Below are 23,870 nucleotides of genomic sequence, written 5' to 3'. Positions count from 1 at the left end.
ATATATATATATATATATATATTAGGGCATGAAAACTACATTTAAAAATGCAGGTTATGAACATCTTACACAAGTTTATATAAAATAAGAAATATGCTGAATAAAAAGCAACCTAATTCCCTGGTATTGGCAACCCAGATCTGGATCAAAATGATCATGAGAGAATGATTACTCGCACGCACAATAAATGTTCCCCTTTACTTGCGCGAAACTGGTGCGATCGGTTCTCTTTGAAATAGACTAGACAAAAAGCGATGCTCATGTAAGCACCAAACCTTTTGTAAGCAGCAGCAGTCACTGCTTTCGTTTTAATTACGTGATCATCCTTTCATTATCACTCATGGTATGTTTTTACCTGCTTTATTTTACCTGCAGTTATTTTGGTAATATAGTTTAATTATCATACTTTACAATAACATTGCTTTAATATGAGAATAACTCCCCATTTATGTGTAGTAACCGCTGATCTGGGACCTGGGCCATATTTTAAATACGTGACAATAGATCTTTTTAAATTTCCCAGAGATGGGTTGCGGCTGGAAGGGCATCTGCTGCGTAAAAACTTGCTGGATAAGTTGGCGGTTCATTCCGCTGTGGCGACCCCGGATTTAATAAGGGGACTAAGCTGACACGAAAATGAATGAATGAATGAAGATCTTTTTAAATGTCAATTTAAAAAAAAATAAATAAAAAGTGCATGTATACAGCTATATATTTGCTTGTTTTGACACATTTAAAATTTGTGGCTATGAAAGAATTTTTTCTTTTTGGTGTGGTCAGAGATAAATTTGGTAAATCCTTAATTATGAGCCCTAAAAAAGTCGTGAAATAAATGAGGAGGCATGTGGACAATACAACATCTAAATCAAGTCATTTAAGCATGTCAAAGGCACATTTTTTCATACAAAATATATTTTCCAAGCAACAAAATTGTGGCTAGTGAAATTGGCAAGTGGCTAGTAATGTTGGAAATCTACTAGCCACAGTGGCTGGTGATCATAAAAAAGTTACTGTCAAGCCCTGACTGTAAATATGGAAATGAATGTGTGGATGAGCCTATGTTTCTAGTTTGTCCAGTTATAATTTGGGAATAACATATCTTTGAAATTGTGTGACTGACCAATCAGAATCAGGTATTTAAGCTGTGTAAAATTTGTAATAATCATTTGTGTCTCCGCTTTGCATCAGGCTGCTGATAAGCCTAGTCGGGCTTACAGGTTTGAGAGTAATATTGCTCATATAAACCACACGTCTTCTAAACAAGTAACAGAAATCAGGATGAGCGGCAAACCAAAATGTAACACTTGCACTAAGGGGTTTGTTCCCTAAGTGTAAATATGACAGTAATAACGGCGCTTCCTAGCAAGCGCCGCTATTAAATTAATCAGTTTATTATTAAGCCCAGCTTTCTCTCTACTCCAAAAGCAGACACACCTGCAGTCATTTAATATTCACGCTGTGAGGCTGAGTGGCAGGCTAATGCTAGCTGCCTGTCTTTAACAATCTGCACACAGCAACTACCGTAGCATTGGCATGGCACAAAGTGAAGCAAGGCTTGATTAGGTCTGCTCCTCTGGATGTGTCATTACAGTAGCACACACATCCATCGGGGAGGAGGCCTGTTATGATAAGGATTGTTGTGCGATATATTGTCACAGAAATTGTTGCGATAAGCAATACTATTGTTATTTTGAGATCAGTTTATGCCACTAATTATAGAATAATTATATAGCAGCCTAATAATGCAGATAGCCATAAACACTTTAAAGTACGTATCATCATTAAGGTTATTTAGTTTCTATAATTTGATGTTAAAAAGGTAAATGTCCTATTATATATAATATTAAATGTCCTATAAGGTTAAGGCATACCTGTCAACCTTCCAGTTTTTCCCGGGATTCTCCTGTATTTTACAGTTCTATTCCGCTATCATCCCGTAAAGGTATTTTCCCATATTTCTCCCGTATTTTCAGTCTTTCTCTGAAGGGTGGCACAAAAACATTAAAGAGCTGATCGTCCCTATACGCAACCCATACCGCCGAACCACCAGGGGACGCCCCTTGCTCTTAAATGTGAGTCAGCTGCCATGCTCCATAGTGATAAATAGACGCTGTTTCCCAAACTAATTCTGTACGTTACACGTCATTTGAAGCGGAGTCTGGGTTTTGGGTGCGTGTTAAACCGACTGATACACATAATTAATAATAATAATATCTAAAGATGCCGATATTGGTGGGTTTTTTTTTTTTAAATACAACTAATTTCATTCTAAATGAGCATAAAAATTTAGGAAAGCAGTCGAATACTTTCATTATAACGTTAGATGTGTGCATTTTAAAGTGACACCTCTTGTTTAATGTAATCAAACAAAAAAATCTACATAAATAAGAGATTAATTCGTTGCTCTTTAATCAGAATGTGTAAGTTATACAGTGAAGAAACGGCTAATGAGATTTGATAGCTTGATGCTATTTCATTATAATAGCTATTCATTGTAATAAGCTGAACTGTTTGCTAATGTATTTGCTGCTAATGTATACTATTTATTTTTTTCTTTTGTAAATAATGATAATAAAACATATTACTGACCATTTAACATTTAACTGTATTTACAATGAAACAGCTCCAGAAGAACATATTTAGTAATTTGGGTATTTTTTAAAGGGGGTTGGGGGAATCCCTTAATGTGGTGGGCATATCCCTTATTTTCACATTCAAATGTTGATAGGAATGGGTAAAAGTCTCATTATATACTTTGACAATGGTGATGTAGAACGTAAATGTCATTGTAAAATGGCTCCAACGTTGTGAATTTGTAAATATTTGTAAATTTATTGGGAGACAAGATAAATAATGTTCGCAGGTTAATATTCATAGACACTATCCTCAAACTTGATTGTGTACAGCACTACTTTTGATTTATTCACTCATTTATTCCTTTTCTTTCAGCTTAGTCTATAGTTCAGAGGTCACCACAGTGGAATGAACCACCAATTTATTCATTAAAAAATCGACTAAACTCTGTTAAATAAATAGTTAATAGTAAACTATAATAATGATCTTAAATTCACTTAAAACAAAGAGTCCTGGGGATTCAGGAGTATTCAGTGCTCATGAACCCCCTGGGAACAGCCTTACCTCGGCTACTGCTTTTGGAATCTACCGCTGACTCTGGTGCATGCCTCTATAGTGGTTAAACATGAGATGCAATTCATTTGAGCTATATCTACCCACCTGTTTTAGTTATATATTGCTCCAAGTATAACTAGTATCTCCAAGTATTGTATGGTGAGTTGATATTAATTATTGTGACAGGCCTATCAGGGAGAGAAGGAGACATGTCATTCTGAGAGTATCTACGGGTTTTAAGTACCAGTCACACACTCTCAGAAATAAAGGTACAGCAGCTGTCAATGGGGCAGTACCTTTTCAAAAGGTACATATTTGTACCTGAAGGGTCCATATTGGTACCTCAAAGGTACTTTTTAGGTACATCTGGGCATTAATATGCACTAATGGATTCTTTGGGTACAAATATGTATCCTTTGAAAAGGTATTGCCCCAGTGACGGCTCCTGTACCTTTATTTCTGAGAGTGCAGATTGAAAGGGGTTATATGCAGTCTTATCCGCTTGTTAAGTGGTGATGTGTTGGTGACGTATGTAATAACTATCAACAACCACCACTGAGCTAAGTTATATTCTAGCAATCGTTCTTCCTGCTCTGTGGTGGATTTTGGCGTAGTCCATTTCACGTGAGATGACGGGGGTGAGTGGAAGAAACCAAGTCGCGGGGGGAATATTTTCTACAGAAAAAAATGTATGATTTCTTATGTGGCCCGGTACCAATTGTTCGGCCCGGTGGTTGGGTACCACTGCTATTCAGTATAAATGTCAGTAGTATGAATGGAACTTGGACGTACTACTATACCTGCCAACACTCTCATTTTTCCCGGGAGTTTCCTTTATTTCAGACCCATCTCCCGCCACCCTCCCATTTTGTTATTTCTCCCGGAAAACTCCCCTAATTTCAACCATCCCCCCCAGTCCTCAGCAATTTGGTATGGTCTATGAATTGCCCCACTCCGCGTCTCCCCGATTTTCAGGGACAAATGTTGCCAGGTATGCTACTACATCTGCCATTTTGTTATGATCATGTGACACCCGCGTCAGTTGCATCGCTTCACTCTCATCCATGATTTTTCTTGGAACTTTTTCTTGTGGGGCATCATAGTATAGTGTAGCGTGCATTGGATGCGCACTTCAGAATCTCACCAGAAGTAGCAAGTTATCCGGATACCTCTCTTAACCATTTAAATTCTATAAATTCAAACATACTACTTGACTCGCATAACGCTTAGCATACTATATAGTATGGAAGTATTCGATTTCGGGTGCAACCTTTCGAGATAGATGAATTTACTAAATTGGTCATAGTGTGTGAATGCGTGTGTATGGGTGTTTCCCAGTACTGGGTTGCGGCTGGAAGGGCATTCACTGTGTAAAACATATGCTGGAATAGTTAGCGATTCATTCCCCTGTGGTGACCTCTGAAATAGAGACTAAGCCGAAAGAAAATGAATGAATGAATGAATGAATGTTTTAAGCGTATTATGATTATCCTCTTATTATTTTACAAAATTGGCAATTGCGTTAATGGCTTATTTTATTAAACCTGACCTTTTCTTGACCAACTATATTATATATAATTTTCAAGTCTGAATTCAAATACTGGGGTGCCAGTTTATTTACATTTACACAATTTTATGATGCAGATTATTAGTGCAAGACATGCAAACAATCAATAAAGAAATACTTTTGATTAAAAAAATTTATAATTCATTTTAGATTTTAAAGATATTATTGAGTCTATACAGGGGCCGGGGGGTCTTCGTTAGCCATAAGATTTATCCAAAAAAAACTGTAGTTGAGTTTTCTTGTGTTAATGTCAGCCTCCCGAACTGAACCTGATTGTGTTTTCGGTAATTTGGAGCAACTGGAGTGTAACAGCAGCTGTCTTTATCATGTTCACTCTTTCGTCTCTTTCCCACTGCTGCTCTGACCTTGCTATCTTCCCACCTTGACAGACTGTACCTTCAGCAGCAAATGTGTGTGGGGGTGCAGATCTCACACTTTAAATTGTGTATGTGTATGTGTGTGTGTGTGTGTGTGTGTGTGTGTGTTAAGATGGATCACTGAAGTGTCCAGCACTTAAATTGCCTGTTTATTTCCAGCCGCCTCATCATTTCCACGGGGAAGTGATAGCTGGCAGTGTGTGCAGTGGGGTGAGAGTGTGTGTGTGGGGGTCTTTTTTTTTGACGGAGGGTGTAAGGGGGGTTTGATTAACCTGAGTGTTTTTTTACAGTGTGTGTGTTGGTGCGTTCTGAGAGAAATGCTGGAAATGGCATTGAAGCATGATGAAACTGACTGTGTGTGTATTACGTATTCCTAATATTGTGGGGACCAAATGTCCCCGCAAATATAGTAATACCAGTAGTTTTTTTGTTAGTTTTTTTGGTCCCCATGAGGAAACATATCACAAATCACACTGAATTAAGTGTGAATTGAGTAGAACATATAGTTGTACAGCATAAAAATCATAAAGTATGTGGGAAGACTCCATAAAGATAGCTGTATGTGTGTGTGCGTGTGTGTAAAACACAGTATTGATGCACCACTTTAGGTTTAGTGGTTTTCGCAAAGGGTCATCTATGGTTATGCATTTAAATTTATGCCGTTGGTAATAAAGTCTGGCATGTTTGTATTACAGACATGAATTACATCTACAGTCATGGTTTTTATTCAGGAGATGTGTGCTGTTACCTTAGCAGAGGATGATAAATCAGGGGGGGAAATGCATTGGCAACAAGGAGACACTTAGAGGTTGCATCTTCTGATGTAAGGCAGCAAATGACCACCTAAAAACCACTCTGAACATCCTGTAACCATATAGCAATATGCGACAAACCACTCAGAAGACTTTATTAACTGCATAGCTCAGCATCTAGAACAACCTACCACCATAGGAGCAATTCTTCTGTATTGTTTTTATGAAAATAAAAACCCATCTGAGGCGGGACGGTGGCTCAGTGGTTAGCTCTGTTGCCTCACATCAATAAGGTCACTGTTTTGAGTCCTGAATAAAACCTGCTTTTATTCTAGCCGAAATAAATCAAATAAGACTTTCTTCAGAAGAAAAAATATTACCAGACATACTGTGAAAATGTACTTGCTCCGATAAACATAATTTGGTAAATATATAAAAAAAAAAAAAATATATATATATATATATATATATATATATATATATATATATATATATATATATATATATATATATATATATATAAAAATTATATATATATATATATATATATATATATATATATATATATATATATATATATATATATATATATATATATATATAAAAACATAATTTGGTAAATATATTAAAAAAAAAAATATATATATATATATATATATATATATATATATATATATATATATATATATATATATATATATATAAATTATATATATATATATATATATATATATATATATATAAATATATATATAAATATATATATATATATATATATATATATATATATATATATATATATATATATATATATATATATATATATATATATATATAAACAATAATAATTCTGACTTCAACTGTGTATATTTTTAATTAATATTTCATATTATCTTTATCTTTTAAGCTTTAATAAATAGTCTTATCCTGCTTTGTGATTATTGCCGATACATACGTTGCGATATTGACGTCCTTCAGGGGTGATCTGGCATTAATTAAAGGGTTCAACCCCCCTGTAATTTGCACCCCGCTTGTAATTAGTTTATTATATTATTATGCAGATGCACCCCCCCTCCCTTCCCTCCATTAAAGCACCCCAATCAATCTAAAAAAATATATCTATTACTTTCAAATAGAGCTATTCCAGTGAAAGTGTATTCATATGGCAATATAAAGCAAAATACATATTAAACATATCACCGTTTTTTTTAAGAAATCATATTTCTGAAGGTGCTGTTGACTTGAAATGTTCCCCGAATGTTGATTGCAACCAAAGAAATCCATACATGGAATGAAAACAAAACTAATTAGTTTACAATTTAAGTTATGTGTAATAAAATAAAATGACGTATTGAACACATGAAGACAGGGAGGTGTAGAAAGGCAGTGAAAGCCCAGACAGCAGCTGAAATCTCTCCGTAGTTCTTCAGCAACCCTCTGCCCTTCATCAGTGTAAATGAATATCAGCTGCTTCAGTCCAACCTCTACATTAGCAGGAGGACGAAGATAAAACCAGGGTGGACATTTTAGCAAGACAATAGCTGCGTCCCAAATTGCATACTTATGCACTATTCTACGCTATTTTGTAGTATGAATAGTGTAAGTAGTGTGTTCACACTGAAAACTCTAAAAATAATAAGCGCACTTTAATTACCCGGATGATGCACTCATTCAGCCGGTAAAATGAAGTGTGGAATGATGGACACATCACGCAGGTTTGCCAACGTAGTGGAAGGGACGTAGCTATCGGGATGTTGGATGACTTTATTTATTGTGGATTGTGAAAGCAAAATTCTCCTACGAGAGTGATTATAGCGCCTCCCGATGGTGAATGCGGTTATACTCACGGCAGGTATTGTTTGATAATTCGGTCGTTTATTTCACTGATTTGGCAACCGTCAAACGTCATCAGGTAAATTGTTTGAATTTCTGCTTAGTAAAAAAACATTAGTGCTCCATTTGGGATGACACTACATGCATATACCACTATCCTGTTGAGGGTGTAAGTGCATAAGTGCATAGTGTATAGTGTGCCATTTGCGACGCAGCTAATGATGCAAAACACAGCCAAGGAAACGCTCAAATGCTTTCAGAGCGAGAAAAGCAAGCTGTAGAATGGCCCAGCCAATGACCTGACTTGAATCCAATAGAGAATCTAAAAATTAAGGCTCTGATTTGATAGACGAGACCCGCAGAACCATCAAAATTTTGAGAGAAACTTACATCTGAGCAATGCATGCGACTTCATTCTTCATATGAGAGGCATCTTTAAGCTGCCATTATTAAAAAAAAACCTTTTATATAATTTACTTATATAATAGTTACTAATTTTTCTTTTTTTTTTTTGGTTTTGTTTTATTTTTGCTTGTATTATTTGGGTTTTTACCCTCAATCCCATGTCAACAGCTCCTTTAGAAATATTATTCACTGAAAAAAATATATTTTCCCTGCTGTATATCACAGTAAACTAAATATTGCAATGCCGGTTTTTCTCAATATCGTGCAGCCCTACTGAAGGAGAAATACTGCAGGAGGAGTGATAAACGCTATATCATTACGGAGGAGTGCTGTTATCACTATACATCTAGAATGGCTGGAAAAGGCTCTCAGCCAATCACATTCAGACACCAGAAAGACCTGTTAAAAATGTATTTTCCTTTCATTTTCTTGATGTTTCTCCTCAGTTCTGGTCTGCAAGCCTCAATTTCAAGTCCTACAGTGTTGTTTCATGGCAATCAGATTTTGAATAGCTTAATTGTAGCTGCATCTACATTTAAAAAAAAGAACGAATTACACACGTCAAATAAAATCATACACTTCACCTTTTAAAGACACGCCATTTGTAGATTTTCTCCACTTCATGCCAGTTTCCCTTTTCCATTCAAAAATAATAGGCGGCATAGTGGCTCAGTGGTTTGCACTGTTGCCTCACAGCAAAAAGCTCACTGGTTCGAGTCCAAGCTGGGTCAGTTGGCATTCCTATGTGGAGATTTGCATGTTCTCTCCTTGTTGGTGCGGGTTTCCTCAGGGTGGTCTGGTTTCCCTCACAGTCCAAACACATGTATGGGTGAATTGAATAAACTAAATTGGCTGTAGTGTATGTGTGTGAATGAGAGTGTATGGGTGTTTCCCAGTTCTGGGTTGCATCTGGAAGGGCATCCACTGTGTAAAACATATACTGGAATAGTTGGCGGTTCATTCCACTGTGGATGAATAAAGGGACTAAGCCGAAGAAAAATGAATGAATGACTGAAGGAATAATGAACAATCGTGAGTGAGAATGATTTTCTTTTACACTTTGCCTCTTGAAACTTTCCTCTCATATTGTCTTTGGGCTTTTTTGCTTCTTCTCTATTCCCTGAATGAGTCACACTGAAACCCATCTCCTCCAGCATCTCCAAAGAACAGAGAAGTAGGCAAATAAGCGTAAAAGACTAAAAGGACACCGTTGTTAACAAAAGGAATAAATGGAGGAGAACCGCGAATCCACGCCACCTCCTTCCTGTCTGGGTTTGGCACGTGGCAGTGTGGAGGTCTTTAAACAGAGCTATTTCAACAGAAGTGTGTGTGTCTCATCTCGCTCTTCTCTGCTGTGTTTGTGTGTTTTCCTCAGATCTCGCTCTACCTCTCTCTGAATGACTATTATGCCTCGCTGCATTAAGAGTCTGGTCACGTCAGCTTCTGTGTGTTTATGTGTGTGGCGTCCAATCATTTCAGGTTACTGCACTTTCCGTTACTCCCACGGCTAATTAATATCTAACTGCATGCCTGTAGCTGCAGCACGACGCTGGTGCGTGTGTGTGTGTGTGTGTGTGTGCATTGCATACATGTGTTTCTTGGCAGGTGAATCATGGGATTTTTCTGAAATTATTCGGATGCAAAATAATAATTAGCATTTCATTGTGGAAATCGAATTGATTGTGTTTTACTTTACAAGAGAAATATAAATACACACACTTTTCCTTTATATAATACTTAATTAAACTCTCTGGAAACAATTTCTGCTAATTGCAAGAATCTGAATAATTTCAGTGTATCCGGAAAGTATTCATAGCGCTTCACTTTTTTTCCATATTTTTTATGTTACAGCCTTATTCCAAAATGGATTAAATTAATTTATTTCCTCATAATTCTACACAGAATACCCCATAATGAAAATGTGAAAAAATATATTTTTTTAAATTGTTGTAAATTTATTAAAAATAAAAAAGCTGAAAATACACATAAGTACACCAATATTAACAGCCTTTGCTCAATACTTTGTTGATGCACCTTTGGCAGCAATTACAGCCTCAAGTCTTTCTAAATATGATGCCATAAGCTTGGCACACCTGTCTGGGAATTTTTGCCCATTCCTCTTTGCAGTATCTCTCAGGCTCTATCAGATTGGATGGCAAGCGACAGTGTACAGCCATTTTCAGATCTCTCCAGAGATGTTCAATAGGATTTAGGTCTGGGCTCTGGCTGGGCCACTCGAGGACATTCACTGAGTTGTTGTGAAGCCACTCTGTTGATATTTTGGCACTGTGTTTTGGGTCATTGTCCTGCTGGAAGATGAACCGTCGCCCCAGTTTGAGGTCAAGAGCACTCTGAAGCAGGTTTTCATTCAGGATGTCTTTGTACATCGCTGTATTCATCTTTCCCTCTATCCTGACTAGTCTTCCAGTTCCTGCTGCTGAAAAACATCCCAACAGCATGATGCTGCCACCACCATGCTTCACTGTAGGGATGGTATTAGTCTGGCAAGGAGCGGTGCCTGGTTTTCTCCAAACATAATGCCTGGCATTCACTCCAAAGAGTTCAATTTCAGTCTCAACAGACCAGAGAGTTTAGTTTCTGGTGGTCTGAGAGTCCTTCAGATGCCTTTTGGCAAATTCCAGGCGGGGAGTGGCTTCCGTCTGGCCACTTTACTATACAGGCCTGAGGTCTATTGAAAATATCAATAGAGTGGCTTCACAACAACTCGGGGAATGTCCTTGAGTGGCCTAGCCAGAGCCCAGACCTAAATCCTATTAAACATCTCTGGAGAGATCTGAAAATGGCTGTACTCTTCCAATCCAAACTAATAGAGCTTGAGAAATACTGCAAAGAGGAAAAATTCTCAAAGACTGGTGTGCCAAGCTTGTGGCATCATATTCAAAAAGACTTGAGGTTGTAATTGCTGCCAAAGGTGCATCAAAAAAGTATTGAGCGCAGGCTGTGAATACTGATGTACATGTGATTTTTCAGCTTTTTTATATTTAATACATTTGCAGCAATTTTAAAAACTCTTTTTTTCACATTGTCATTATGGGGTTAATAAATGAATTTATTCCATTTTGGAAAAAGGCTGTAACATGAAAAAATGTGGAAAAAGTGAAGCGCTATGAACACTTTCCGAATGGGTGTTGTTCAGTAGTTTTAGGATATAAAAGGTTTTGATTTGCTCTTCAGTGTTTGGACTCTCAATAATGACTTCAAACTACACTGAACTGAGCTAAACTGAACTGAACTTAAACACTAAAAACTGAACTACCCTGATCCAGTTACTATGACCATTTATGTGAAGCTGCTTTGACACAATCTACATTGTAAAAGCGCTATACAAATAAAGCTGAATTGAATTGAATTGAATTGAATTGAATTGAATTGAATTGATTCATTCAGTGGTCAACAATTGTTGACTACGGTAAGTTTCATAAATTTGTGAATCAGATGTGCTATAGCTAAATGCGAAAAAGCGATAGCTTTATTGATAAAATAGCATTAAAAGCACCACATATGTGTCTTTCTTCACATTTTACCTCTCGTTAGTACTCTAGCTTCACTTAGAGAGCAGCTCAACCTACTGTACATGTGGAGCTGGAGGATTATTCCCGCTCTACTGCACTCACATTTGTGATAGTTTAAACATGCGCACGCACACACACACACACACTGTGAACTGGTTTCTCTCAGGTTTTTACGCTGCTTCTTGTCAGTATACGAGTTCTCGGCCCAATTAATTCAAACATTCCCCCGTCTGACAGTAACTCCAGCCTCCAACGTATTCACAGAGTTCACAACCCACCTCCCCTCCTCTCAGTCTTCATCATTTCTCTTCATTTTCTCATCTCTCACTAAACGACGAATAGAGAATTGAAGCGCGTGCGCGTGTGTGTGTTTAGCATACAGCAGGTTTGTGTGGCGTTCAGAATTAACTAGAAAAAAATCCAATTCCTAAATATGAATACGCTCCATGCTAAATTAAAATGGAATTGCTATCAGATATTCATACACATTATGAATGTATGCATATATAATGAATGTATTCATATATGTGATTAATGTACAGTAAGTGTAGTTTTACATACATTTAAAGTAAAGTAAATATAAATCATTTATATGTCAGCTCCTATATATACACTTGCATTTATAATATATATAATAATTTATATGATATTACTGATGATATCATTTTTTTAATATTATTATGTAGAAGATATACAGCATAAATAAGTACACCCCCTCACAAATCTCTCATTTAAATTTATGTTTAATTTATAGTATAAACAAATATAATATTATATAGCATTATAATATTATATTTGTTAGGATTAATCATTACTGACAGTTCTGATTATGGTTGGTTTGGGTTTTCTTCGGGTGCTCCGGTTTCCCTCACAGTCCAAACACATGTGCTATAGGTGAATTAGGTGAACTAAATTGTCCATAGTGTATGCCTGTGTGTGTGTGTGTGTGTGTGTGTGTGTGTGTGTGTGTGTGTGTGTGTGTGTGTGTGTGTGTGAGAATGAGTGTGTATGGGTGTTTCCCTGTACTGGGTTGCAGTTGCAAGTGCATCCAGTGTGTAATGCGGGAATAGTTGGTGGTTCATTCCTCTGTGGCGACCTCTGAAATAGAGACTAATGAAAAATAAATGAATAGATAAATATTATTATGATTTTTGGATTAAACATTTGATTATATTGCATATAGACTTCCGGTCGGCAGCTGATGCGTATAAACAGTCACATTTGGACAGCTTTGAAATGATAGTTTTAATCTATTTTACCTGCTTTTATCATCTTTGAGCGAATACTGTTGTCGATCAGCATTACCTCCTGGACTGATTCTTTTTAAAACATGCGATCTAATGGATGGAAAACAACTACTGTAAGGCATTTTCCCCTCGTTGTCAGACGGCATCTTCCAGGCCCAGATTGGCCAATCGGGAGGACCGAGAGAGTTCCCACTGGGCCGGTCCGTTTTTTGGCTGCGAGGGCCGGTGTTTCTAGCTATTTGCACTCTCAGCAGTCGCACTTTTTTAAATTTATTTTTTTATTTGACCATAGCCTCACTCTTTTTATTCATTATTTTGCCGCAGCTCCGCTCTTCTTATTTATTGTCTCGCAGCCCCATGAGCAAAATGCAGCCTGCAGGGTAATGATGTTGTAACTATCATTTCAGCCATACAAGCACAATAGTGCCATTGTGGTCCAGTGGTCAGCATGTTGCGTTACAACGTCGTTGATCCGCGTTCAATCCTCACCTGAGTAATTTATTTTTAATTTTTTCATTTTTATTGTTAAGACATATAAAACTGTAAGGTTGTTGAACATTTGAAGTTCTAAAGCAGCTGTTTTCTTGAAAATGACATGATAGTGTCATTAGAAAATGAATTGGAAATGACCTTATTTTATAATAGTCAGTCGTGAACTGAGGTGGGCCGGTCTAATGCTTGAAACTCCAGGGCTGAAAAGGAGTCCCACTCCGGCCCTGGCATCTTCTGCCATTTAAATGAAGCCTCATCATCGCTGTTTAGTGCGAGTTGGAGCTGCTTTGCTGTATGGTGAATGCAGTAAGTGACTGTTATCATCAATAACGTTACCTGATTAGCACAAAAGTTCAGAACATACAAAAACAGAAAAAAAACCTTAATATTACCTATGAAATGTTCTGCCTTTGTGCTTTCATTTCTTTGTTTCTACACCCATAGACAGCGCTAAAGTCCCGCATCTTCACGTAATAACACTGTCTTGATTAGTGCGGTTGAATGACATTTGTCCTGGGAGCACTGTACCAATGTGGCGGCGCTATTGACGCATGCTCAGGGTCCCTATGCGATATCTAGTGTATATATCTATGGTTTAAAAGTAACTTTGCAACTGTAGTTGGCTAACGATGGTTTTTAGAAACGCACCGCTGGTTTCTTTGAATTCATCCACCGTATACATCCGCATTTCCTTTCATTCGAAACATCAACAGGGCTATAATGTCTTTGTAATGTACTGTATCTTTGAAGCCGGCATCACAAAAAAAAAAAGAGCAACACTAGCTTGTATCTGATTATTGAATATCCCCTTTTGCTTTGTCTACAGAACAACCTCCCTTTGGATTAAACGGAGAAAAAAAAAGATGAATGTGCTTTTCCCCTGACTGGTCCGGCAATCCAGAAGGAGCTCCACTTCAATTAGCGAGGACATCTGAGGATGCTTCTTTTCTCCTAAAGCTAGAGCCGAGCGAACAATGGCACGTAATTACAAATAACTTCGTTTTAGGCTTTTCATTCGAGGCGAGGAAGAGAAGTCAGATATTTTTTCGAAAGAGAAATTGAAGTACTTGCAACCGAAGTGGTTAGTTGGAATTGAATGCCGAATGTGGATGTGATATCTTACATTTTTCATTCTAATGACCACTTCATTGACCAAAAGAAGGAGCGTTTACTGATTAAAACATCTCTACAAATCATGGACATTCTCCATTTCCCTGGAATTACAAGCTTTTTTTTTGGGGATGTACAGTGTTGCATCTGACTGACTCTCAAACAACATCCCGATGAGAAGAAGCGCCTTCACAGCCTGGCAAACAGCAGACAGTCAAACAGCAGGAAAAGGCATCCGGCGAGTCAATGTGGAGTCCATTAGCGCTCCCTGCCAGATCTCCCTCCGAGCTGAAACAGCACCTACTCAGCTTTGGTGTCAGAAGTAAGAGCTCTCTGTGTGTGTTATCTCCGTCTTTCCCACTCGCTCCGGCTAGCTTATCCTGATCCTAGTATTGACAGGCCTGATGTCCAAGTCAAACTTTAAAGGCTGTGTTAGTCTTTATTGTCTTGTTTTCCGATTGCCTCTATGCCTGCGGAATCGTCAGGTGGCTTGGGCAGTATTCAGTGCAAGTTTTTTGTGTAGGGCTTTTCACAATTATTATTGTTCCAGATCGGCTTTAGAAAAGGTGAAAGCATAGCATATACAGTTGAAGTCAGAACTATTAGCCCTTCTGAATCAGTAAAGTTATTATTTTTTCTGCTAATTTCTGTTTAAAGGAGAGAATGTTTTTGTTTGATACACTTCTAAACATAATAGTTTTAATGACTGATTTCTAATAACATTACATAATATTTGCACCCCAATCTCATTCTGAAAACGTAGTCCCGCCGACGTTTCTGCAGACAGTGGAATACGTCCTGGGAGGTACGTACGGCCGAGTTAATTTTTTTCAAGCGAACGCTGCGGGGCGGTGTGACGCCGTTCCCTTTCGTGCTTGCCGGCCGACCGCTTACCTCCTTGTGGAGGGCTTCCCCGCTGCAACCCGTTTGTCCACTCAGCTCATCGTGTACGTCGGCAGGCTCGAGATGCAGAGAGGAGTCGACCACGGCGATCGGTTTCGAGTCCGGGAAAGAGCAGCTCCAGCAATCAGGTAAGACAAAAACAGAATCCCAAAAATTAAGTGAACGAGTTTCGTGACAGGGTGAGGACGTGGTGAAATCCGAAAACTCGGTAGAAAAAAATAAATCGGGGCTTTTATTTTTTTAGACGGCTTTTGTAAACTGTCGCTTGGGTTAAGGGAAGCGAACGGGCGGGCGGGTCGATCGGTAAGATTTGTTGGGTTCAGGGAAGGAGGAGGGCGGGTCGGCCGATTGGCCGGTCGGGCAGTTAATCATCAATCATCCGGCCAGTTGGACAGCGGCCTCCGGCGGGTTCACGCAAGAACAGCGCGGGCTCGAACCGTCTGGGACGTGAAAAAGAGCATAACAGCGGCCTCTCGTGGATTCGCGAAAACAAAAACTGCAGCCGTACATACCCGCCGGGAGGTTTTCTGCGATCTCCAGAAATGTCCGCGGGACTAAGTTTCCACAATGAGCCCGGGTTGAATATTTGACTAGATATTTTTTAAGATACTAGTATTCAGCTTAAAGTGACATTTAAAGGGCCACGAAAGGTCTCAGCAGGGTGTTTGCACAACTCAACCCTGCTGAAACCAGCTTAGGCTGGTTGGCTGGTTTTAGCTGGTTGACCAGCCTGGTTTTAGAGGGGTTTTGGCCATTTCCAGGCTGGTTTCCAGCCATTTCCAGCCTGGTTTTAGCTGGTCAGGCTGGAAAATTACCAGCCAAATCCAGCTAAAACCAGCTTGACCAGCCTGGTTTAAGCTGAATATAGCTGGTTTTGGCTGGACTCCCAGCTTGGCTAGGCTGGTCAAGCTGGTTTTAGCTGGTCATCTCCCAGCCTGACCAGCTAAGACCGGCCTGGAAATGGCTGGAAACTAGCCTGGAAGTGGCCAAAACCCCTCTAAAACCAACCTGGTTGACCACCTAAAACCAGCCAACCAGCCTAGGCTGGTTTAAGCTGGATTTTTCAACAGGGAAGTTTTAAAAAGAGGCAGGAAATGGGGTGAGTACAGCTCTGTTTAATGGGAGTTTCCATTTGGGCACGCGCTGGTTTTCACAGAGGCAAAGCAAACAAAGCACAGGGGAGAAAGACAGTGACTGTTTACATGGACATCAGTAATCAAGTTACTTGCCAAATTATTATATCTGTGGACTTTAACTGCAGTTTGGTACTTCCACTTTCATTTAGGAACTTTTCATGCATGCCCCCTGTGACAAACGAGATATTGGGTGCGGGGAACTGCTGTAAGAGTGTAGTTATAATAATAAACCTGACTTAACGTCCACAAACCGTGATTGAAGCGTCTACATTTATAATTGTACTGATATGTGGCGGTGGTGATAAAGTAAAGACGCTAAAATCTCTGTAATATGCATTGTTTTTTTTCATAATTATTTTGGGGGTTTGACCTTTATATTTGATAGGACAGTAGAGAGAATTGACAGGAAAGCATTAGGAGCAGAGAGAGGGGAAGGATCGGCATAGGACCGCGAGGCGCAATCGAACCCGGGTCGCCGCGAGTACCGGAGTGCATGTTTTGACGCACTAACCACTGCACCACTGGCGCCAACAGTAATAAGGATTGTTTTAAACTTATTCTTGATCACATATGATGATGATTGATGATCACAGAGCGCTGAACAGATCTTTTAATCCCAGTTGCTTTGTGCAGCATTGTTGATTTAATTATACGCGTTACTACAGAGGCCTGTTAATACGCAGCTGTCAGTCAATTCGGTGTGCGGGGAAACCACAGTCCTACGTCACGTTGCGGTCAGCCTCAAAATGGGATTTGGATCCTGTTTTAACGTTAGGAAAGTAAAAAAAAAAAGAGACTTATTGTGTTTCTATAACTCCAATAGGACAGTGGACACACTATAACTGGGAAGATTGGGAAATAAAACAAACAAGAGTTTAATAATTCAGGGGGGGCTAATAATTCTGACTTCAACTTTATGTTTATATTTGACTATGTTTCATATGTCTGTCTACAGTTTACCTATACAAATCCAAAGACATGCAAAATGGAAGAAGGTTAAATTAAGCAGTGGGTAGAAATTATAAGGTGAGAGTGTTAACGTGAATGTGTGTGTGTGTGAGTGTGTGTGTGTTAGCCCTGTGATGGATTGGCCATCTGTCCAGGGTGATTCCATGCCTGAGTTACTGGGACAGGCTCCAGAATCCCTGAGACCCACAGGACAAGCGTTCGTTCAGTTTCATCCAAAGCAGATGAATGGGAATATTTTTTCGCTTGTTGTATCTCCGCAGTTCAGAAATGACAAGTCCAGAGAGTGAGGCTAAAAGGTTAATGCTGCAGCGCGTTCCAGAATAATGCATTACCTGCTCTAAATCCTATACCCTAAACCAGAGCGTTAACATAAGCAATTAAAAGAAAATTTCTGAAGCAACAAGCAACTTTTTATCTGGCATCTTTGAGCTCTGTTGTCATAAAGTACATTCAAAAATGATTTCTTGCTGCTTGTTTAAAGGACTTATTTAAAATCAGCTGAATCAACACAGTTATTGAGGACAACTTAATTGTTTTATGTTCAATAGACTTAAATTTGTAAACTATGTTAACTTAATCAATTTGTGTTGGGATAACATGAAGGAATTATGTGGAACCCACCGTTTTGTTTTTTAAGTGCACTGGGAAAAGTGTTGCATGCAGAACTGTTGCAAACAATTAATTTGTGTTGAATTTAAACAAACAAATTAGGTTTAATAATGTTTAACTTCATTTGTTTGTTTAAATTCAGCCCAAGTAAATTGTTTACAACCACTTAACGTAAAAAAAAATGACTAAATCCAAGGAATCATCTTTGAATAATTTTTTCAGTGTGTAGAGTAGTTATAAAGCTGGTTATGTAATGCAAAAAAACGAAATATTTGTCATTATATAGTACCTGAAAGTGAGAAGCATTTGAAGTTGTGGCTTTTTACTGCCAGTTTGATTCATTTCAGCTGAACACATCAGTGAAATGTACTGTATTAATAGGTACGTTGCATTACAATTCACAATTTTATTCTGGGGTGGCACGGTAGCCCAGTGGTTAGCACTGTTGCCTCACAGCAAGAAGGTCACTGGTTCAACTCCCAGGGTGGGCCAGTTGGCATTTCTGTGTGGAGTTTGCAAGTTCTCCCCGTGCTGGTGAGGGTTGCATTGGTTGAACAAAATCGTACGTAGCATGAACGTAAAAAATCAGCTTTGAAGCAAAGAGAGGACAGATCTTTATTTCACAAGAACAGACAGAGTGTCAGGGAAACACCAGCTGGAGCTCCAGTAAACAAGACCATTTCTATTATAGGTTTATAGGATATTATTTATTGCAAGATACAGATTCAGTGGGTAAATATATGTGCATGTTAGGTGCAATTAATTGTAATAGCAGACACCATATGCTCATGATTAGTAAAAATAAATTCTGTATAAAATGATTAATATTATAAGCCTCCTTTTTTTTCAATTCACTACAGAACCAACCACTGTTATCCAATGACTTGCCTAATTAACCTAATCATCTAATTAAGCCGTTTAATATCACTTTAAGCTGAAAACTAGCATCTTGCAATATAATTAGTAAACTATTATGTGCTGTCATCATGGCAAAGATAAAAGAAATTTGTTGTCAGAAATGAGTTTTTGTTGAGTGTGTAGGAAAACAATCTTTACCATATATATATAGTAAAGTATATATATTTATATATATATAAAGTATACATAAAGTGTGTATATATATATATATATATATATATATATATATATATATATATATATATATATATATATATATATATATATATATATATATATATATATATGTATATATATATATATATTTATTTATATATAAAAGTGTGTAAAAATATATAAATGCATACAATTTTTATATTGAAGTTGTGAAGCTATATATATATATGGGAAATACTATATATAGGAATATATATAATATATAATATATATATAGGAAATACTCAAAAAATATCCTCTACAAAAAAAATATACAAATGTCACAGGAGGGCTAATGATTATTATTTTAATTTTTTTAATTTTAAAACTATATATGAGCAATATCACACTTGTAGCAGTGCGATATGGCTGTATATCGGCAGGCCGAGTGCCTTAGTGCCCCAACCAGTGCCAATATACAGCCATGTCGCACTGCTACGATTATGACATTGCGTTTATACAACAGTTTGACGTCATAATTGTGTATATAAAAACAAAATCAAACATGGAGAGTCTTAAAAACTCTTTTGTATGAGGAACTACTTTCTTCCGCGTTGGATTCAAATCATAAGCTGACAGTTAAACAGCTGAGCAAGCATCTTTTAAACTTCAGATCTGTAGTGTCTGCTTTTTGCTGGCTGTATGTGGGCGGAGTAATACACAAAGGGTAAAGAGGCTGTACTGGTGCTGATATTACTTAAATATATCACGGCTCTCAGCCAATCAGATTCGAGAACCAGACAGAACTGTTGTATAAATTGTTATATAACATATTTTGTTATTACTGTAATCTCAGAATTTTTTATTCATTTTTTTACCAAAATGAATGATATTTCAAGACCAAAAGAGTTGTGGATTTAGTTAAATAATTAAATTAATTATTGAATAGTCAAGTTACTTTTAAGAAAAAGTAATTGGAAAAGTAATTTAAATACAATTGTAACTCTGTAATTGTCATGAGAAGTGACACTGACAACGGAAGTGCGGATCCAAATGCAGGTTTATTAGAAAGGTCAGGTAAGCAGTGGTCAACACAGGGGTAAACAGATGTATATGTCAATCCAGAGTCGTAGTCAGATACACAGACAGGAGGCAGGCAGCAAACAGGGATAAACAAACAAACAAGGTTAGGGTCAAAACACAGCAAAACAAGACAAAGGAAACGCACTGCAAAATCACAATATGTTAACAAGACTCAGTAATGAGAGTCTCAAAGTGAGTCGTACATATGTGTGTGTAATCAGTCATTGAGCAGCATCAGCTGTGGGAGTGTAATCAATGGTGACTTGGAGCAGGTGTGTGTGTGTTGCATGACAGAATCTGTAGTTCATTTTGAGGCAGGATTGTAGTTCGTGTGAATGTTCTCCAGCGACCTATAGTGGTTAGATAGCTGGTGATCGTGACAGTAATTAGTAATTAATTTCTTTGTTACAATTGTATATATTGTAATTTAAGTTATTGTTGTATTAGATTGCATTAGAAGCTGTATAAGCACAAAAACATAAACAAATAAATAAGGGTGTCACGATCCTCCAAATCCTCGATTCGATTACATTTACGATTCTAAAGGCACATTTTGATTAGATTTTCGATTATTAATAATTAATTAATTAATTAATGACCAATTAATTATTTGTAGCCTACCGTTTAAACTACCTGACCTGCATGGTCTTTGTTTTACCCATAAACAAATCATACAGTAAATGAATAAAGGAAAGATACACACATAATTACCACCTGTCAATCGCTTCTTTCTGCGGGACTCGTGAATAGGCAGTGATCTGTGTCATTATAATAGCGTCGGTAAGAAAGACACACAACCAACAGGAACCAGCCAACAGTATCTGAGGTGTTCGCTAAAATGACTAAGTACAAGTGAGTGAAAGATTGAAGCAGTCCTCTGACTGCCTGGACCTGCTGTTTCGAGAGCATGGCTGTGAGTGCGTCTGTGTCTGTGTGGTCACGTGATGTGCATTTTCAGAGGTAGAGAGGAAGGAGGGCTGCTCAGAAATGCTACACGCCACTGTTGATGTCAAATCGTTGTCGTTCTAAAATGCCATTTAAAAACAAAGACAGTGTAAACAGGGCCTGAGTGTGTACGGATTTGCAACGGGGGCGGGCGGAGGATCGCGATGCCGGTGTTGTCTATCGGACGAACCGTACGTAATACGTACATAGCAGAGCTTGCAAAACTTTGTTTTTTTTTTGTCGACAACACGAACGTTGTCAACATAACTCAATGGAAATCCAAAATGCTTACACACCGGCGACTTCATTGAAAGAGGAGAGGGTTTAAGCTCTGTCGACGGGTCTCCTGCGTCTGCAGTTTAACAAGCACTTCAACAAGCCTGTTTTTTTCCCGCTTGGCAAGCCAAGCTGACGTGACATGGGGGCGTGGCAGCATCGACGATTCTATTTTTTGATTCGATAATCGAAATTGAGCATAAATTTCGATCGATTTCGATTAAAAATCGAATTTGTGACACCCCTACAAATAAATAATAATTCAGGATATTTTGGGCTGTTTAGTTGACTTGTTAAGTCTGACATCATGCATTACCATTTCCAAGTCCAAATGCTTTATCAGATCCAAAAAGCAAGCGACATATGGTGCAAATATACACTTGCAGTGTGCTGTAGGACTTGTGAAAATCATGGTCCTAACCTTTATCTCCATGGTGAAATCTCAGTTGGCCAGACGGCGATTCATCTTTTATGAATCGTTAAAATATTAGTGTCCAGAACACCCTGAGCCTAGAGACCACGCTGTACTCCATGTGTTTTTAAAGCTTAACTAAAAATGTGTGCTATAAATAAACAGGGCTCATAAACGGTTGTTGACTCAGTGTTGTTAACAGAAGCAGAGAGGAGGTCTGAACCCCTGAAACTGTATTTATTACATCACACACACACAGGCTGTGCTCTTCTGAAGGGCTCTTCTCTATGCCCTGCTCCTTTCACAGGGTTTACATGCCAGAGTAACTCATCCCCATTACAGATGGTAAGGACAAAAACTCCTTTTAACATAGAGAAGACACCTTTTATCACGTGTTGTTTGAATACAGTGTTAGAATATGTACATCCCCACAAAATAAATGACATTTTAAGACCGAAAGAGTTGCGATCGAATTTGAACTCGACTCATCAAGAAAACAAACAAGTCATTACATCCCTAATCCTTGCAGTTGGCATCCAACCATTGTAAGTGCAGCGCAGCCCATCATAATCAGACCGAGGGATGTGACAGAGGTCACTGCTGGTATTAGACATCAGCAGATTACCACTGCATGTTTTTTTTTAGACTATTACAGGATCGTGCCAGCTAAAGGAATGATTTGGGATTAAAGAGTTAGCGGACGTCAGGTTTTGCAGGAGCCAACAAATGAAAAGAGAATTAAATGAAGATGAATCGAGAGGAAGATTATAAAAGCGGCGCCGTTCGCATGCATGCAAGGTGACGTTTGGTGAGAAATAGCGGCGTGATGAAACAGAAGGGCTCAGAGAAATCATCTGGCTCACTTCTCATGCCGGGCACGTTCAGAAAATGATGGGGCGAGAGAGGAGGGAGATGTGGCGAGGGGATTGAGATTGTTCGGCCTGGATTTAAACACACTGCCATCTTACAAAAGAACGAGGAATTGAATACGAATGCAGTACTCCCGCTGAAGAAATACACACCTTACTGACTCAACCCGACAAATGCACAAATTGAAAGGCGACATCCTAGCAAAGCCCCCCCCCCCCTGCCTCTCCCTCAAATCTACAGCTGAGAGACAACAGCAACAGACTGCAAATGCAAATGTCATGCATAAAATCAGCTCTGAAGCATTTAGCGCAGAGGCTAATGATGCAAGCGCACATCTGGCCGAGAAAGAAAAAAAAGGCAGCTAAATGTCTAATTGTCTTTGGTTTGCTGTAATGGAGACAGCATGTATTCATATATAGTTAATAGCTAGAGAGCAAAATAGGCTCGAATTAAGCCTGACAGCCATCAACGTTTCAATGTGCTAAACACTGGAAATTCGAAATGCTGGATTATTTATGACCACAAAACAGACTAAATTGACCATTTGTTCATTCATTCATTCATTTTTCTTCAGCTTAGCCCCTTTATTTATCTAAGGGCTTTTATATGCGGTTTCTGTCGCCATCTTGTGGATGAACAACATCAGCTGTCTTTGCTCTGCTCAGTATGACAGGCTAATGTCGAGTTCAGGCTGCATGATTTTCAGAGTAGTCGTGTCATAGATGTTTTCACACTGCATGACTATCTGGGCTTGCGTTTCGTCGCTGCTTTGTTTACACTGCAAGATGGATCGGCGACAGGGACTTTCACATTGCATGACTTTACTATAGGAAGAATCGCAGACAACTTCGTCCAAACTACGTCTCACAGCCAAAAACACGTAGTATATCTTTTGTTATTAACTACATAATGAGAAAGAAGCCATTAATGGGGTAGAACATGTACATGTTTGCTCACCTGGGTTTAAAGGGAATTAGCCATTTCTCCTCAACGTTGATAATAAACTAATTTCTTTTTGTATGCAATGTCAAACAGACACGGGTGCTCCTGAGTCCTGTCAAACCTCCACTAGTTTTTCCTACATTTCGTGGGTCCAAATAAACCTAAAAAGATCGCTTTTAGCTTCTCCCTCAGCCTCCCGCTGGCCTGCAGCAGGTATACACACACGC

General features: G+C 38.3%; 1 protein-coding gene across 4 annotated transcripts in view; it reads left to right on the top strand.

Annotated features, from left to right (window-relative positions):
* flrt1a (fibronectin leucine rich transmembrane protein 1a) overlaps nt 1-23,870 on the top strand; it is a 110,227-nt gene that overhangs the window by 51,296 nt on the left and 35,061 nt on the right. For 2 of the 4 annotated variants that reach the window (XM_073951638.1, XM_021476682.3), the window contains one exon: nt 14,162-14,767. The exons of the other annotated variants lie outside the window; for them this stretch is intronic. The gene's annotated coding sequence lies outside the window, so the exon portion shown is untranslated. The remainder of the gene's footprint in view (nt 1-14,161; nt 14,768-23,870) is intronic. 4 annotated transcript variants of the gene reach the window in all.

Source organism: Danio rerio, chromosome 5 (genome assembly GCF_049306965.1).
Source record: "Danio rerio strain Tuebingen ecotype United States chromosome 5, GRCz12tu, whole genome shotgun sequence".
NCBI lineage: Eukaryota > Metazoa > Chordata > Actinopteri > Cypriniformes > Danionidae > Danio > Danio rerio.
Note: the sequence above shows the minus strand (reverse complement) of the source record. Positions and strands in the feature narration are given on the sequence as shown.